Source organism: Bos mutus, chromosome 11 (genome assembly GCF_027580195.1).
Source record: "Bos mutus isolate GX-2022 chromosome 11, NWIPB_WYAK_1.1, whole genome shotgun sequence".
Lineage (NCBI taxonomy): Eukaryota > Metazoa > Chordata > Mammalia > Artiodactyla > Bovidae > Bos > Bos mutus.
In genome coordinates this window covers 12340364-12358235 of record NC_091627.1, presented here as the reverse complement: position 1 = coordinate 12358235, position 17872 = coordinate 12340364, and the positions used below count along the sequence as shown (strand labels likewise).

At 51.4% G+C, this 17872-nt stretch overlaps 1 protein-coding gene across 6 annotated transcripts in view; it reads right to left on the bottom strand.

Annotated features, from left to right (window-relative positions):
- DENND1A (DENN domain containing 1A) overlaps window positions 1-17872 on the bottom strand; it is a 533349-nt gene that overhangs the window by 34865 nt on the left and 480612 nt on the right. The gene's annotated exons all lie outside the window — the stretch shown is intronic.

Below are 17872 nucleotides of genomic sequence, written 5' to 3'. Positions count from 1 at the left end.
GCCAGGCCCTGGGCCCTTCGGGGGGACCCCAGGGTCCTCGGGCCCTGCGGAATCTGTAGAAGTAACCCTCAGCTCCAGGCTCTAATCTGGGAGGGTGCTCACTGAAAGATGCTGTGTGGGACGGACTTCCCCGTCAGAGCTGAGTGAGAAGTCTCCATCCTGTTGCACACACAGTGAGGGAAGGTGCTTCTTCGTGGGAGCGGGAGGCGGGGAGGGGCCGCACCCTGGAGCACCCTCGACAGGCCAGGGGTTACCCAGTATATCCCAGTCAGTTCTAAAGCTCCAGACAGAGGTGTGGCCGTGACCTCTCCTGCCTGAGTCGGCACACTGCACTAGGAAGCTGGTGGGGCTGGCCTTCGAGCGCTGGTTGTCAGACTCTGGAGACAGGTCCCATGTGCCCGTGGCTAACCTTCCTCAGGCAGCCTCGATGGGGGGCTGGGGCCTGAATGTGGCCCTCGAAGAAAAGCCGAAGTGCCTGCCATTGGGTCTGGAAGCCAGTGTCCCTGGAGAGAGGCCGCCGGGGACTCAGCCACCTCAACAAGTCACCTTGCGAGGCCATTCTCTCCACCGGGCCCATGAGTGAGAGCTGAGCTGAGAGACGGTTTCGCCTGGTCCTGAGAGCGAAGCATTCTTCCCCGATGTTGACAGGAGTAGTATTTTGTAGTGGTGCTGGTTAATTTGTAGTGGCATTTGTGGTTTGAAGCCTTGTCAAGATCCCTGATTACTTCCCGTGCAAGGAGCTCGGCTGACGGGGAAGTTCACATGCTGAACAAAAGCGGCGAGGCAGCTGGGAGGGAAGGCAGCGAGGGGGCCGGGTGACCCCGGCCGCTTGGGGGACAGAGGCGGGGGAGGGAGGAGGGCCAGCAGTGGGGCAGGGGAAGGGGGCCTTTTGTCTTTAGTCAGGTGCAGCTGCTCGGCCTCAATCGGTGGCATCCCTTGGCGGCCTGAGGTCGGGCAGCAGATGTGGCCGTGGCTGGGCAGGGGCCAGGAGCCTTGCTGACGCGTGCCATTCTCTGCCCAGACAGGAGCAAGGGGCGGGGGCTCCACTGCTACCCACAGCGGGGCAGCCATCTGGGATGCCATCAAGGGTGCCTGGGTGACATTCCCAGGAGGGGGCGATGCGAGGAGGGGCTTCCAGATGTTGGGAGGGAGAATCCCCCTCTGATAGCAGTGGCGGGTGGGGGGGTGGGTGGCTGTTTTGAGGCACTTGCTGTGTTTCAGGTTATGTTCTAGAAGTTCTACCTGGAAGGTCTCTAGTGATCTCAACAAACCTGCAGAGAAGGTAAAACTCCCCATTTGGCAGATGAAGAAACTGAGGCTGCACTGCTCAGTGACTTGCCCAGGCCCCACCGCTAACAGGTGGCAGAGCCGGGCTCCAGACTCAGGTTAAGTCTGACCCCAAAGAAGCCCACACTCCTTCCATCAGACCTGATGCACAAATGGCAGAGGAAGATGCTGAAATTTACCCCTTGAGGATGAGGGTGCTCCCCGCTCCTGGGGGAGTTCTTCCCCCTACCCCTCGTATCCTTGAGCTTTTTGCCTTGCTAGGTCTGTTCTGACCACACAGACATGTTCGTCTTTGCAGCCACCTACATGTCCCCAGGCCTGCATCCTGACTTGGGGAGGGTTTGCTCAGTACGTTTAAGGGCCAGGGCCCACTCAGCAAAACCAAGGCTAATTTATCATCTCAGGAATGATGTCTACCCCAAGCAGTACACTGCTAGGAAATTAAAATAAACATCTTCTCCTGATTTTGCAGTTGTACAGACAGAATTGCACAGAATCCTGTGATTCTCCAGAAAGGGAGTCTGGTGATTATGACAGCTTCCACATGGCTCACCCTGCCACCGGCAGCCCCTGTCCCAGCCCACCCACAGCTTGGGGGACTGGTCACATCCTGTAGGCAGTCCTCGACAGGCTATTCAAGATCCGGTCCCTGGCCCACCAGCTCCGTGTCCCATCATACCAAAGGCAGCCCCCCTGTCCAGCCCCACAAGGGGCTGCCCTGTGCTTCTGTGCCACAGCCCTTCCCAAGGCACGTGCTCGCTCTGTGTGCCCTCCCCACACCTGCCGATCTGGTGGGCTCAGCTCTTCCCTCAAGCCTCTGTCCCCTTCCCAGATGCTGTCCCTCTCTTTCTGACTGGATGCAGCCAGGCTTCTTTCTTCTGTCCCTCCGCTAAAGACAAGGGGCTCTTCACAAGTGCCATGGTTATCTTGGTCACGTCAGGATCCTGGGCTCTAGGTGCAAGGCCTGTGCATGGTCAGTGCAAAGTAGATGCTTGCCCAAGACCGCAGGACTAGCCTCAAATGGTCAGCAAGACCGTCGCCCAGCATTTGACCGATGTGGACCAACTGGCTGTCATCCTGTCACTGAATGCTGCTGTCCACTAAGCTGGCGATGTTTCTGATCAGGAACGGCCTGCTTCTGATCAGCAAAAACTCCCAACCTACAGGCATCCCGGTCTAACGGGTTGAGCCCAAGGCCACCCCAAAGAGCAAGACTTTCTGAGGAGAATGCACAGGTGGGAAGCTTAGATGTGAAATACCCCCCATATATTTCATGTCAAATTTCCCCCATGTCTGTTAAAGACAGTCAGGTTTGCCAGACAGAGATGGGTTTTTTTTTTTTCCCTCTCTTCCCTCAGAACAAATGGATGGAGATCCTGGTTTTAAAATTCCTGGACCCTGGAATACATTTCTATCTGTGTCAAAGTCTAGCCCTCCACCGCCTCAGCAGAGTTTAAAATCCTAGCTAATAGGTTAACAACTGTTTTTCTTCAGCTTCAAATGAAGAATATCAGAAGGCTGGGGGGATATGCAGCTCTCCAATTTGTACGGACTGCACACAGCTCCCTGCAACGTGTGTTTGACAGGACTGACATTTTGTACCGCTGTGAGATGGGAAAACGTGTGACATTTTTATTCATGGTGGCGTACGCCCTTGTAATGATCAGCTCTGGTCGATGTGCTTACCGCAGCAGCCCCAGAGCCCTCGGAGAACAAACAGGAGCCCAAGGTGCCAGCAGTTCGACTGCCTTATTAAACACCGCCAGGATCCTAACGAAGACCAACTGCTGGAAAATCTCACTGTCAAATCCTCAAGGACATTGTCAGCGCACAGCTAACTGCATATATTTTTCATTTAAAATACTGAAATCCAGTCTTGTGCCATTACAACCAAGGGGAGGGGCACCCACTCCCGTGGCCATTCTGTCAGCTGCCTCTTTGGAGCTCCGGATGCTGGAGCCGGATGCCCAGTGGGGTTCACGACTCGAGAAGGGGGCAGTGGGAGATGGGAAACCAACCTTCTGAAAACGCAGCCCAACCTGAAAGTTTCAGGGCTCTGGTGAGAGTCCCTTGAAAAGTCGACCCACCAACTCCTAAGCCTGAGTGAATGTGCATAATGAGAAAATCCGATTCCCCCGCAAGCCGACTGTCTTCCTGGAGGTACAGCCCCTCACATCCCGCTCCTCGGTGCTCAGCAGCCTTCTGCTGGCGGCAGACCCTAAGCCAGCTGCAGGAACACACGGCCGTGGTAGGCTGCACACCTTGGTGGCAGAGCTGCGCGTCAGGGCGCCCACCTGCAATCTCACCACCTGCCTCGACTCCAAGACCTCGAGGTCAGCACGCAGGAGGACCTCCTCCCTTCGGTGGTCATTTCAAGTGCTGATGCACACTGATGGATGGCAGCCAATCACACGGCGGGCCCCGGAGCTTCTCCTGGTTGTTACGCAGGGTGGTTTGGTTATGGCTGTTCACGCTAACGTACTGATGTATTTATTTTGTAAGTGTGTATTATTTATGCAGTGCCTCCATTTCCATACTCCAGCCCTGATGTACCAAGACACACTCTGCTATTTATTTATGGGGTCCTTGGCGTAACAAGCCTAACAAGACACCCCTGTGTGGTTCTTAGGGGTTTGCAACAAACTGTAAGTGGTTGGCTAAACAACTGGATGTTCTCCATCCATCACGGGCAGAGGCTTGCATTTTAAGAGGCTGCCCATAAAGCTGGTTTAGCATAATATTGTACATCATCCTTGGCAGAAATGCCCTGGGATGCTGAAGAGCTGGCAACCCAGCGAGAAGGAGCTCTAACTTTCCTCGCTATGGGATGGGGCATGGGGTGAGAGTAAGCCATGGGTACCCTGGTTACAGGCCCCAGAGTGAGGGGGGAAAGGAAGGCGGATGGAAGACAGTCCCGCAGAAAAAGCAGGACAATGAGGCTGGAGGTACCTTGTCTCTGCCCAGCTGGCCACTCTGTCTCTCCACAGAGCCTTTCCAGTGATCCCGTTCATCCTAACACACGCAGCTTTCACTGCAGGCTGCACCTCAAACCTCCCTTTAGAGCATGCTGGCTGGAGGAGAGAAATGCAGCCAGCAGCCAGCCTTGTGCCATTCCACGGTGAAGACAACAGCTCCCAGGGAGGGCATCCAGTGGACTGCGGTGTCTGTCTGTCTGGTCTCCTGGACCTCTTTCCCATCGTCCCCTCACCTTCACATCCATGAGCTCTTGCCAGAATGCTGGCAGTGCCATTAGTTGTCTCACCTGCTTCCTCCCCTTCCTGCAGCAGCTCAGAGTGGATCCTCCAGGGGCCATTCCCTCGAATATAAGCCCGCACTGGCTCCTGACACCCAAGAAATACCATTCAAGCTGCCCCAAGGCTTGGTCACTAACTACCTCTGCAGTCTGACTCCTGGCCCTCCCCAGCTACCTCCTGGCCTCTCCCTGCCCCACACTAGCCCCTGCTTCTCTGAAGAGTTGGGACTCTCCTCCTCTTTGCTATGTCATTCTCTTTACCTGGGATGCCCTCCTCCCCTGGCTCCACCTGATGTACAACTTATCTTTCAAGATTCAGCAGAAAAGTCACTGAGAAGGCACCCCTGGTCTCCCCAAACATTCTCAGGACTTCTCTCCAGTCAGAACACCTATATCCACTAGCTTTTCTCTTTGCATATGGCTTGTTCACTGTGTCTCCCAGACAAAGAGTGCCAAGAAGGCAGGACACACATCTCATGCCTTTGTGACCCTGGGGACTTGGACAGGGCTTGGAATCCAACATGCCTCATAGTACACTGGATAAGTGAAAGAAGGCGCTGAGGGCATAAAAAAGTAACTCAGGGTTCTGCCCGGCATCAGGTTTTTTAACCACAAAGACAGGAGGGCAGCAGGGGGAGAATTCTTAGCTGGTCATCACGGCTTGGGCAATGGAAGATGTTTGGTAGACAGCTCAGGGGTGCAGATGCCCCTCTGTCCTGGAGCACCACCGTCTCCTGCCTTCTGCTAATCGCTTTACCCAGCTGCCTCCTCAGGCACCATCTTGCCAAAGGTCAACTTACTGCCCCTCTGGAAACGTTCGCTATCAACCTCTCCAGAGAGTGAAAACAAGGATCCACCGAGAAGGGGTGAGGGACCAGGACATCCCAAGGAGGGCGACCAGGTGGCTGTGACCATGGAACCATATGGCTGATGGGCAGTAAGGTCTCAAAAATACAGTTTACATTGCTTCAAGGCAATGTTAATCCCCCAACACTTCGCATGTTAAGTGAGATATAATCTGCGATCCTTTAGGAGAAGTCCCTTTTACATATTCTCTTCTAGTACTTTTATTATATTTTAAAATTCTTTATAGTATAAACAAAATGATTTGATATTCCAGAAGACATGGAATTAAGCAGACCGACAATAAAACTAAGCCGGCAAAAACAATGGCCGGAGTTAGGGACACAGTCAGTGCCATCTCAGGTCGAGTGGGCAGGAGGCTGGCAAGGCCGCCTTTGCTGCTGTTGCCACCAAGCTGACCCAGGTCCAGCGAGCTGAGCGGTGTGGTGGAAGAAGGCGGGGTCCTGAATCTGAATCCATCCTGCCAACCAGGGGATTAGGGTAAGGTCCCGGACCCCAGTGAGAACTGGGGCAGTCATGGTCCTTCCTGCATCAGTCTGGGGAAGATGATGTGAGAAAATGCAAACGCCCACCGATCACACTGCCCGGCGCCCAGCAGGCACTCAGAAGGGCAGCACCGCTGGTGTTCTTACCCCTGTGTGAAGAAATTCAGGGCTCTGTTAGGTTTATTCTGGGGAGAAACAGAACAGTGACCTTGACCTCCTTAGCCACCCTAAGCCGCACTGCTGGATTCTAAGCATGTCCCAAACCACTGGCAGCCACAGCCAGTTACCCCAGGAACCAGAGAGATCTGAGGCAGAAGGCTCGATGAGAGAGGTACAGTGAGGGAGGGCCTGGGCTCCAGCGTCAGGGAGGCCTGGTTTGGAAGTCTCGCTCTGCCACGTACAGTGTGATCTCGGGCAAGTTGCTTGACCTCTCTGAGCATCAGCTTTCTGGGGATAATAACAACTGTACTGATGTCATAGGATGTTGAGAAGACTCAGGGAGGTGACACCTGTTGAGGGGCCTGGCTTCCACGAGTAGGTCTGCATGAGCATGAAAACCAACGTGACCCATCTGACCCCTCCTCATCCTGTCACCTCCCAGGCAGCCCTTGTCACACCACCTCCCATCCCACCCCCTCCAGCACGGCCAGGTTAATCATTCACTTCATCCCCAAAAGGGCTCAGGGATTGATGGGGGACAAGGCGACAGGGAGCTCTTGGCACAGCGCTCCCATGGCCGCAGGGTGGGGACCGCCAGCGACACTGAGCTGACTCTCCTGGAGGATCATGCTTGTGGGATAGAATTTATTTCCAATATATTATGTTTTATTTCCCCTTCCCTGCTGGGATAAACTCTCCACCTTTGGCACAGAGAATTCTAATCTGACAAAATGCCTCCTCTGGTCTCGCTGAATCAGATTTCCTGCTCCTGTCCTGCTGGGCTCAGTCTCTCCCTGGCAGGGAGCTGCTCCAGCACAGACCTTAAAAGAAATGCTGCTTTTGGGCTCTGGTCAGTCCTCTGGCAAAGAGGCCCCGCTGTCACACTGCTGAACACAGACAGACTTGGGGGACGCAGGAGGCCTGTTGCACTCGCACGGCACTACACGCAGGGGTCCTCAAGTGAACACAGGCCTGCAGAACAACAGCTAGCCCTCCCCTCTTTGGTCTCTCCTGTTCTCTGAACTGACTGGCGGTTCAAGGGCATGGGGAGTGCACAGAGCTGCCTTCCCCTCTGCATGACTCAGGGCCTTCTGTGTAGTCAGTGTTCACCACTCAGTCGCTCCCTAGACTCCCTGGGCAACTCATCTGCACAGGCCCTAGGAGGCTGCTAAGGTCACGGGGAGGAGGTGGCCACTATTCGTGTCTGGGGACAGTGTGCCTGGCACAGGGAAAGTGCTGGTCCAGAGCCGGGAGGGGCTGGCTCTCCTGGGAGGAGTCAGGGAGCCTTGTGGGCCCTGAGAGGTTGATGGCATTTTGTTAGTTGGACAGAAGAGGAAGGACATTGCTGCACTGGAGACAGTAGGAGCAGATTTGTCTCTGGGTCCCCTAGCACCAGATCGGGGCCTGGACTGGAGCAGATACCCACAAACAGCTGGTGAAGGCATGAATATGGAATTGTGTTGGGCACTTCAGGAGAGGCAGGGACCCTGCCCCGGGTGGGGACACTTAGCAGAGTCTTGTGGGTGAGAAGGAACTGGCCTGACATCATGGACACAGGTGCCTCCAGCCCAGCAGGCCCGGCTGTGGGCAGGGTTTGGGGAGGGGTCTGGGGGACTGCGTACGTCCTCCTGATCATCCAGCATGTCCGTGCCTGGGGAGGGACTCCTGGAGAGGGACCCCCATTCCAGAGGGCTCAAGGGCTCGCCTATCTCACTACTTGCTGATGTTTCTGATGCCCCTTGTGCCTCCCAGATCAGCAGACGAGAGTGATGGGCAACCCCTGGGATATGACGGATGCATGGGCATAGTGGGACTGATGCCCAAGGGGAACCAAGGTGGGGCAGGTCTGGGGAAGGCCAAGGACAGCCTAAGACAGTGCAGTGAATGGAGCTCGTGAGACAGGAGTGGATGAAAAGCAGACACTGGAGCTGCCAGAGCAAAGAAAATGATGGAAACCACAGGGGTAGCTGGGTTCCCCGTAGAGTGGGGAGTCAGGGGACAGGCCAGAGCTGGGGAAGAGCTCTGTCCAAGGGAAGGAGGACAACAGACAGCTCCCTTGGTGGGAAGCCCAGTTCAGAACTCCTGCCTTGTTGGACTCGAACTTCATCCAACCACCAGTTTCCTGCCAGGTGGCCTGATTTCCATTCCTTGGTGTGTTTCAGTTGGACCTTTCTGGACGCTCTACCTTGGGCCAAAGGAACGGTTTAGAAGGCAAGAATCCTCTACTGCAACTGGCCAGAGAAAGCCATGGGGAGTGCGTGGACAAGACATAGGGAATTCCAGGGCTTAACTGAAGTCAGTTGCTACCCCATTCTAGAACAGGCTACAACGGCAGCTGTGTTTGGTCTCTCAGGTTCAGAACCTTCACCAAGTATCTGAGATGTGGCCTGAAGAAAGCTGCTCCACATAAACTAGGACAACGAGCTCTCTGCCCAGTCCTTGAAGCTGATGAAGAGCAAGGGCGTTCATTAAACATTGCGTCTACTCTACAGGAATCTCCAGCAAGTCAGCAGTGATGAGGTGATGGGCACCTCCTGAGCATGTTGGCGGGGAGTCACCCCCCCCCAAACCAAACTGGTTGATGTTTAAAACAAACAAAAAGGAATTTTGAGACGGCCCATGACATGATCACACACCAGATGGATTCTGACCACAGGATGACGCTAAATCACTCACTGTGACACTGTGGGCCCCCTGAAGGCAGGGTATGGCCGTGTGATCATCAGCGTTTTCACAGGTGTGGAACAGAATGGGTATCCATGATTATCTGCTGAACAAGTGACCTTGGCTCTTTCTCTGCTCCTGGGCCCTGGTTGCCTGGCACACCCCACTCCCTGGAAGCTGTCACAGGCAACTGTGTCCATCTCTGTAACCTGTGAGCCCTGACTGTACCCCTGTACATGCCTCCCTGCCATGCGCTCACTTGTCCCCTCTCTATCTGGTGCCTGGTTGACTTCTGACCTTGATTCTCTACCATGTATGCTCTTGATTTCAAGATTGCTCACTGCTCTGTGTATGAACTTTTCTGTCATCAGACAGGAGGACAAGGGCCTGGGACGATGGCTCCTGTTTGGGCTCTGTGCACACTTATCGGTTTAATCTGTTTGCCCTTTGGATAACAGGCCCCCTGATTTCCTTTCCAGGAACCACCCTTCCTTCACGTCTTAGTGTGTGTTTCAGGAAGAGCCCTACCCCTGGCACCCAGGGAACCCTTGGCCACAATGACGGACTCTAAGACCAGCATGTGACCCCATGCTTTCTGCGGCAGTCACTAGGAAGTGACTCTCTCCCACTGTCTTGCTCCTGGCAGGTTATGGCCAGGAGCTGCTGCAGCTACCTGGCCACAAGGAAGGGAAAGTCCCCTGAGAACGGCACCAGCAGAGGAGGCCAAGCCAAATGCAGCCAAATACGGGTCTGATTGATGAGATTTAATGTCTGGATCAAGCCATACTTGAAGCTGGTATGAGGAAACAATTTCTCTTTTGGGGTTTATGTCCCTTGCAAACAAAGTAACCTAACTGATGTGGATTCCCTGGTTCTGGGGACTGGACTAGCTCCTGCCACCCCTAGTACTAACCCCTACACATGTCCAGTTTCTACCTTGCATGCAAACCCCAAGAAAGTACCCAGTTGCCTTTCGTGTCTAGTGATGGGTTTGGTGTGCAGTGTACACCAGGTGCAGGATACCGGCTTTCTTGTGTTGGTGTCAACTGAGGCCCAGAAACATTAAAGAAGGCCTGGGGTCTGGAAGGAAACTAGGAACAAGGATTACCTGTGGTTCAACATCCTGGGATCCTGGGTCACCTGCCTAGGCTGTGGCATAGACCCCATCAAGACAAAACCAGCAGGAAACTGCCGGGTTTTTAGCACAGAGCTGGGGTTTGAACCTGAGGTCTATTAATAGACAAATGGCTTTGAATCTTGACTGTGCTTCTGAGTTGTAAACCTTGGCTAATCCCCTAACCTCTCTGGGCCTTGCAGAGGAGACAATACCTGAGACCCGGCCGTGGCTGAAAGGACTAAGTGGGCTAGCCTATGGGAACTGTCCAGCCTGGCACCTGAACTGGGACACAGACCCACTTCTCCAGGTCTCAGCGAGGTGCCTGGCACATGGTGAGCAATTCAACATCACGGACGCCCTCCACTCCCTCACTGTTCTTCAACCATAAGAGGAGCTCCAACTGCTGTGAAAGTGCCCAAGACCTAGCAGAAGCAGGGTGGATACTACCCCCTAGCCCTCTGCAGTCCCCCTAACTTGTGCTGAATTGAAGTCAGGTGGTGGAGTTAAGAAAGCAAATTGCAATTTTGAACCTGGATTTTCATTTGGCTGCTGATATTGCTCAGCTTTTCCATGGCATGCCAGGAGCCCTTGAACTCCTTGTGGCAAGAGGAATACTATCTGAGAAGGCAACATCATATGTTTAATAAGAAATTGCTTGGATTTTCAACTCAATCCTTATGAATTTCCAGAATCTGACCTCCCTTTTTTGATTGGCAAGTTTTTCCTCTTGAAGTCGAACATGGCTGCTCATGGGAGCAAAGCCTGGCCTTGTTGATTCTGCATCAGAAAGCTGTCTCTGGGCTACCTGGACTTTTTGGGAAAGTGAGGCCACATGTGTCCCACCAGTTGCCCTCTCCAGACAGACCTGAAAAACCCACAAGGGACCACAACCGCTATGGGTGATGGCAGAGAGTGAGTCAAAAGAGCTCTGCAGCCGCCTGCCGGCGCTGAGGGCACAGCTGCCCTCCAGTCACCCTGCCGCCGGCAAGCGGGAGCTGGAGGGAATGGAGCTGGAGACCACCCCAGACGTGTCTGCTTTTTCACACAAAGTCATGGCTGAAAGAGTGGAAAAAGGAGTGATGGAAAAGGGGGAAATATGATTTGGAAACAACAGGGATTGAAGGGGCAGCCTGCAGAGGGCTCTGCCTCGTGGTCTGTGCAGGCGCGGCTGGTAAGTCAGGCCAAGAAGGCACTCTGACCGGCAGACCACAGCGTTCACTTCTCACTCACGCCTGGTGCCCCAGCCTGCGCCCTGGCCCCTGCCGCTCGTGTGTCTGAGTCAGACTTGGGCACCGTCTCCTGGCTGTGTCCCCAGCGCCTCTCCCTCTGCCCCACGATGCCAGCCCTCCTCGGTTTAGTGCTGACTTTCCACAAGAGCGTAGGCACGTGGGTCAGTTACACGTGTGCATGAGCTGGGGTGGCTGCCACTGAGGGGTGTATGTTCTGAGAGACGCCGGGTGACGGGTGCTGGGAAGACAGGCTGGCTGGGAGGCCCTGTCCGTGGGTGACTGACATCTGGCTCTGCTTCTGCTCCACTGGAGGAAGCGACCGATGTTTACTGAGCACCCGTGTGCAGCACAGAACCAGGCAGACAGCGCCTCACTTAATCCCTATAAGGGCCTGTGATGTGAATATTATTATCCCCACCTTCAAGCTGAGAAAACTGATCTCACCGAGGTTAAGTTACTGAGGGCAGGTTACCAGCTTGTTAGTGCCAGAACTGAAAATTTAAGCCCAGAGCTGCCTGATGCTTTATGTTCAACCACACTGCTTCCATCAGCTGATCAGCCTTTGCCTTTCAGCAGCTAAACTCCTGGGGGCATTGGGGTGGTGGTGCCATATTTACTTTCTCTCTCTTTCTGTGAATGGCTGTTACATATGTGTGTGTGTGTAATTTTTTGGCCATACCATTCTGAAAGCAAGTTTCAGACGTCACCTAAATACTGAAGTGTGCACCCCTGAGGCATAAAGATAAGCCCCTAAAAACCATGACATCAACAATAGCTCTATCATGTCACCTAACATCCCAGTCCATCTTCAGATCTCTGAACTTTTCAAAGAATATCTTTGATGCTTAAAAAAACAAATCCAAGTTCATATTTTGCATTTGTTTATACAGCTTAGTCTCTTTTACAGATGAAATCTTTGCTTTCTGGGAAGAATTCAAGGGGCACTGGACCTTCCCTTCCCTTGCCTGCTCTCTCCCCAGCTCTCCTCCTCTCCAGGTCCACTCATTTTGGGAGTCTGGGGTGTCCCAGAGCCCCCTCACCTCCCCTCTTTTCCTGGGGCATTTAGGACTAGCCCTTAGGAGCTCATAAAAACACAAAACGGAATGAGACAGGATCTAAATTCCTATAATACAAATCTGTCTACTGGGAAACAAAACCCTTATTTATGGAAAATGATTTGGAATTTGCTTTTGACCACTAATAGAATATTCATTTTCCTTTTTCCAAATGAATGGAATTATAAGCATAGCAACTGAAGTAAAACCAAATAACCTGGATACACAGAAAGTACTTAAACAATAATCAGTTATTAATCAGTTTAAAAATCCACATAAATAATAAAACCCTAAGACGTTTACTGAAGGCCAGGTCAGTGCCAAGCCCTGTGGTGGACATTCCAGGCTCACATTCTCATTGGGGGAGACAGGAAGGCATTAAAGATATGATTACAAAGCTGTGTGAGATGCACTGCATGTGCCAAGTTCTGAGGTAGGACAAAGACAGGAGCAACCAACTCAGTCGGGAGGATTTACACAAGGGACCGGCTCTGAGGGCAGACAGGCAGATAGATCATCACGGGCCTCATGGTCTACGTCAAGGGTGATGGGGAACCTTCAGGGGAGGCGAAGGGCAGGGAGGTGGCACGGCCACTGGTGTGTGGGTCAAGTGAGGCTGTATGGGGAGGCAGCGCAGCTGAATCTGAAGGTCAGTTAGGAGGCTGTGGCTCAGTCCAAGTGAGCGGTAACACAGCCTGACCCACTGCTGTGTCAGAGGTGTGGAAGGCGAGGGACTGGGCAGTGTCAGGGGGCAGAAGGGACAGGCTTGGCAGGGTGGTGGGGAGCAGACCCGGGTTCCTGGATGGACCTCACTGCGGTGGGAGGTGGAGGAGGAGGGGCCGGTGTAGGTGGGAGTGTACCCTCAGCCTGTGGGGTGAGGTGTCGGGAAGGATGCGAACCTCGGTTGGAGGTGTGTGGGAGGCAACGGTGGAGTTGAAGGGAATTGTTGTGTGACTTCTAAGCCCAATGGGGTGGAGGGGTTCCTCAGAGCTGAGGGTGCCAGGAAGGTATTCATTGGCAGGGCAGCTTCTCCAGCCCAGCGTGAGCCTGGCACTAAACAGCCTGGCTCACGCTTGTAAAGTCAGAACTCTCCGCATGCACAGACAACAGGCAACCGCATTCCAGGAGCAGATCCTAAGGGTGTATCCAAACCACTCCATCCCAGGCCTCCAGAAACCATGGTAGCGCTTAGTTTGAGCTTTGGTTTAACTGGCTTTTCAAACTTTATGTTAAAGAGGTTTAGAAAGCTTTGCTCAACTGGGAGAACAGACACGTTTCAGTGCACATTTTTTTGGATTCTATCAGATTGGAAAGCAGGCAATTACTTTGTTTGTAGGATCAACTAGGGGTAACACAATGAAGCGGGTCCCAGAGTGGGTCTGCCCTGTCCTCCCAGCTCCTGAGAAGGCCCAGTCTGTGGCCGAGGCCCACGGCCCACAGCAGCACGTGCCCAGGACCAGAACCCAGTGTCCCTGGGTGCCACTGTCAGTGCGGTCCCCAAAGCCAGCGAGGGAGAGCTCAACTCAGTTGAGAGAAGAGGGCTGCTGCTGGTGGTGGAATAAGAATTAGCTCCTAATTCAAGCAAACGTCTTCTGGGCTTGTTTCCCCATCTGTACTATATTTATGAGACCATCTTCCTTACCACTTGACATCAAAGATTCAATTAAGGACTTCCCTGGTGGTCCAGACTTTGTGTTCCCAATGCAGGGGACCGAGGTTTGATCCCTTGTCAGGGAACTAGCTCCCACACGCTGCAAGGAAGATTCCGTGCCACAACTAAGACCCAGTGCAGCCAAAGAAAACAAAAGATTCAACTAAATTAGTACATAGGTCTTTTCAAAGAGGGGTGGATGGGACCAAAGCCAGGAGCCCTGAATGATGTGACCAAAGACTGAGTTCTCCATTGGATACAATAGTCACTCGATAGTGCCATATTTTCCCGATAGGGATACAAGCCACTCACACCCATGATTGGTGATGTGGGAAAGTAAAAATAAATGTAAATGTCTTCTAAGTTAAAAAAAAAAAAATTAGATGAGTACAGAAGTGAATGAGTACCAAGTAGCCTGTCTACCTAATTAAATACAGGGAGCACAGCAGTTTCCAAGGGGTGCTCCCTCTGCTAATTCCTCAGAGGGGGAAGAGTTAAGGCAAGATGTCTGGCTGAGGGGCACCCAGACCCTGCTGGGGAGGGCAGGGCTTCCTCACTCCTTCCCCAGCCACAGAGAGGAGAGCAGGCCTACTTCATACAGGAGAGAAAAGCATGGGGACACCTCAGGTTCTCTCTGGGCCCTCTGGCTCTCAGCTGCCAGGAGGGGAGAGCGTCTCCATTGAGTCTGGGAGATGGAACTGAGCATGCTCTGTGCTCCTGGTGCTCACTCCCCCGCCCCCTGCCCTGCTACACACACACAGCTGCCAGTGCACAGGCACCCTGGGCACCACCTGAAATTGCCCACATTTCCTGTGGGGCATAGCTCAGTCTTTTCAATTCAGAGATGAGGTTTGAGCAAGCCCATTTGGCTTCAGGTCTAAAGCCATATTCTCTTTTTAGCTTCTTGGTAAAAAAACAAAAAACTGGCATCCTTATCTCATTTGACTGTCTCCCGGGCTTTCTTTCTCATTTGATTCTGAACTTGAGAGAAAAAAAGTTATTTACAGCCTCCTTAGACCTAAACATTTTCCAAGGTAGGAAAAGATATTCTCAAGTCAGAGACTTTTGAACTCTTTAAAGAAATTAGATAAGGATGCAGAGGCTAACTAAAAATCCATTTACTTGACCTTGTTTGGAACCATCGACATGGCTCATGATGAACTGTGAGTGGTGTTACATTATGTCTGCTTTAGAAAAGAAATGAAAGGCTAGAGAGTTCAGTTTGTTGTCTTTTAGTTACAGGGCCCAGCTTAGGTCCACGGACAATGGGCCTGCAGGGGAAGAGGATGTCCCTGTGGGGGCCCTCAGAGAGCCCTGAGCTCACCTCTCTCAGTGTTCTCGTCACTCTGGGTTGGGCGTCCATTTGCTGGTCTGTCACCCTTATTATATCCCACAGGGACTTACCTATCTATTTATTTTACACATGGGTGAGCAGATGCAGAATCAAAGGGAGAAACGGTCATAATCTTGAAAGAAGAAGCTCCAGTGAAGCAGAAGCAAGAAAGTACCTTTTCTCCCCTGAGGGCTCTGCAAAGGCCACCCCCTACCCTGCTGCAACTGGCCACAGGTCTCCATGGAGTCCCCTGGCTGGCTTCACGGGCACTAACTTTGCAAGGTGGAGGGATGAATGTAATCAAGACCTCACTAGTCTCTGCCCCCAGTGGAAAGCTAACTGTTCTTAAAGAATGAAATCCACGGGAACACAGACTCAAGGCAAGGGTCTTTCTGAGGTTGGCGTGGACTGTCTGACTAGCTTAAATTATTTTTCTGGAACACAGTAGCTTTACTGGACATTTCAAACAGAAGCTGATGTCTCTGCTTGGTGAGGGAACTGAAGTGGGCTCTGGGGGTGAACCGTCCTGTGCTGGCAATATGGTCCTGGGAAGGTCCCTGAGCTCTGACTCTGGCTCGAAATACAGCTAAGGACCTCTTCCTCAGAGGGTGTGGCAGAAACGACAAGTTTTCCAAAAGGAGAATATGTACTATTAGGGCTATATGAGTAGTTTAGGTAACACATGGATGGACCTTATTTTTTTAGATAGACCTTATGAAAATATTGGGCCAGTATTGATAATCTATGGGTTTATCAACATCACTGCTTAAGAAAGTAAAATGTCAGATTAGTATAAATGTCAGGTTGGAGTCTGTTTAAAGAAAAATATGAAATGAAAAAAAAAAATAGTACAGATAGAACACAGAGGAGGGTGTGGCAAAAAACTCTGAAATGGAACTCAAAAGGCTTCTTTGAGAATGTACGGCCCCTGAAACACATGCCTGCCGGTAGAAGGTGCTCTAGAAACACTGCCTATTCTGGTCAATGGTTCATCAAAGCAGGTACCCAGGGAAGGACTGAAGGCCAAGCTAGCACCAGGGCAAAGCTGGAAAGAGTTAAAAGAAAGGGGTCTTGGGTTTCCCTGGCCCATCCCCCCTGCCGCTAATCTGTCACTTAATGAAGAAGCTGTGGCACAAGTGAGCTGGCTGGCAGTTCACTTACAGCAAACTGATTAAGAATGTTCAACCAACAGCAGACTGTAGACCTTTCCAGAGAAAATAAATAGAGTGTAGACTGTATGCAAATGTGTTTGTCACTTTGACAGCACGTCTCAATTAAGGCATCTCGCGGCTGTGGGTAGGCTCTGTGGCTGCAGCTGGAAGGGAGAGCCCGCTGCATGGCTGATACTTGGGGCTTGACCTTAATCCGCATGCATGCATTAAAAAAAAAAAACCCTGCCTTCCTGTACACTTGCATAATGCTGGCAGCCACGTGAGGGAAGTGACAAACGGGGAAAAAAAGCCACTTTCATCCTCTCCAGTTTACAGACCTGTGAAGGCACAGACAGCTCTTATTTCAACAGAGTTTGGGGTGCCTTTTTTAATTGTTTATCCCCCACCCATGCGTGCACACACTCTTATTCTGCATTTAGCTGGGAATGACATTAAAGCATCTCTACTTCTCGCTGAAATGGAAAGAAGGTCTTTCTCCATTTCAAATAGGGCCTCCTTTTTTGTGTTTCGAAAATGGAATGTTTAACACCATGAAATCCCTCTCCCCCGCCCCCTCTTTCTCTGTAATGGGCTCCAAACTCCAGAGAGGGGCTCTTTTCATGGGAAGGTTAGTGTGTGCAGGAATGAGGACAAAGGAAAGCAGGAAGCTGGCTCTGGAGTGCCATGCTGGCGACAAGCAACCGACCGGGGGCTGCGCTTTCAGCAAACACAGTCAGAGAACTAGGGTGCAGATTCCTCCAACAGGGCTTGAACCCCAGGAAGGGGCAGCTCCTTGGGGTGCAAACACCGATGAAATTTGAAGATACTCATTAATCAAGTGAGCACTGCCCTGTGGATGCCTCTTTCCTATACTACACTTCAATTTTTATAACATCCCTTTAAAGTGTAAAATCAGAAAAGGGGGATGGATATCTCCAAGTTTAAGATGTATGAATGTATTATCTAAAAATATTGATCACAGATGAAGATTCTTGTGTTTCAACAAACTCATCCCTCACCATAATAACCCACCACAACAGTTTCATTAGTTCCCTTCATTTCTAAATAGCTCAAAGACTGGTACATAGCAGGCACTTGATAAATGTCTGTTAAAAGCAGGAACATTTTAAATGCACGCTTCTAGATCTTTTAGGTGATAACATAGCATCATATTAAAGATAAAATCATGAAGATTATTTTAATCACGCTTCATCTAATTAATGGTTAAGAATCAAATGACTTAAGAATGAATAACCGTGCAAATTCTTATTATAGTCATAGCTTGCTAACAGAGCCATTTCTCACAAATCAAGATATTATGACTTTGGCTCATCAAGAGAGTCAATTCAAGAGAAGAAGAGGAGGGTATACAATGTTTTTTAACCAAAAATATAACCACTGATAGGACATGGATAAGAAAAATTTCAGTTTCTATGTTTTACTTAAGAGGAAAAAAAAAATCAAACAACTGAACAATGTTTTAAATGCTCAGGTTGAAAAAAGTTGGTTACAGAATCGGATCATGAGAATTATAGTGCGGGTGTTTACTCTGAGAAGCACGACCCCCAATATTGATTTTCAGGAAGTATATTAATAAAGAACTCCTAATTGATTTTTTAAGACT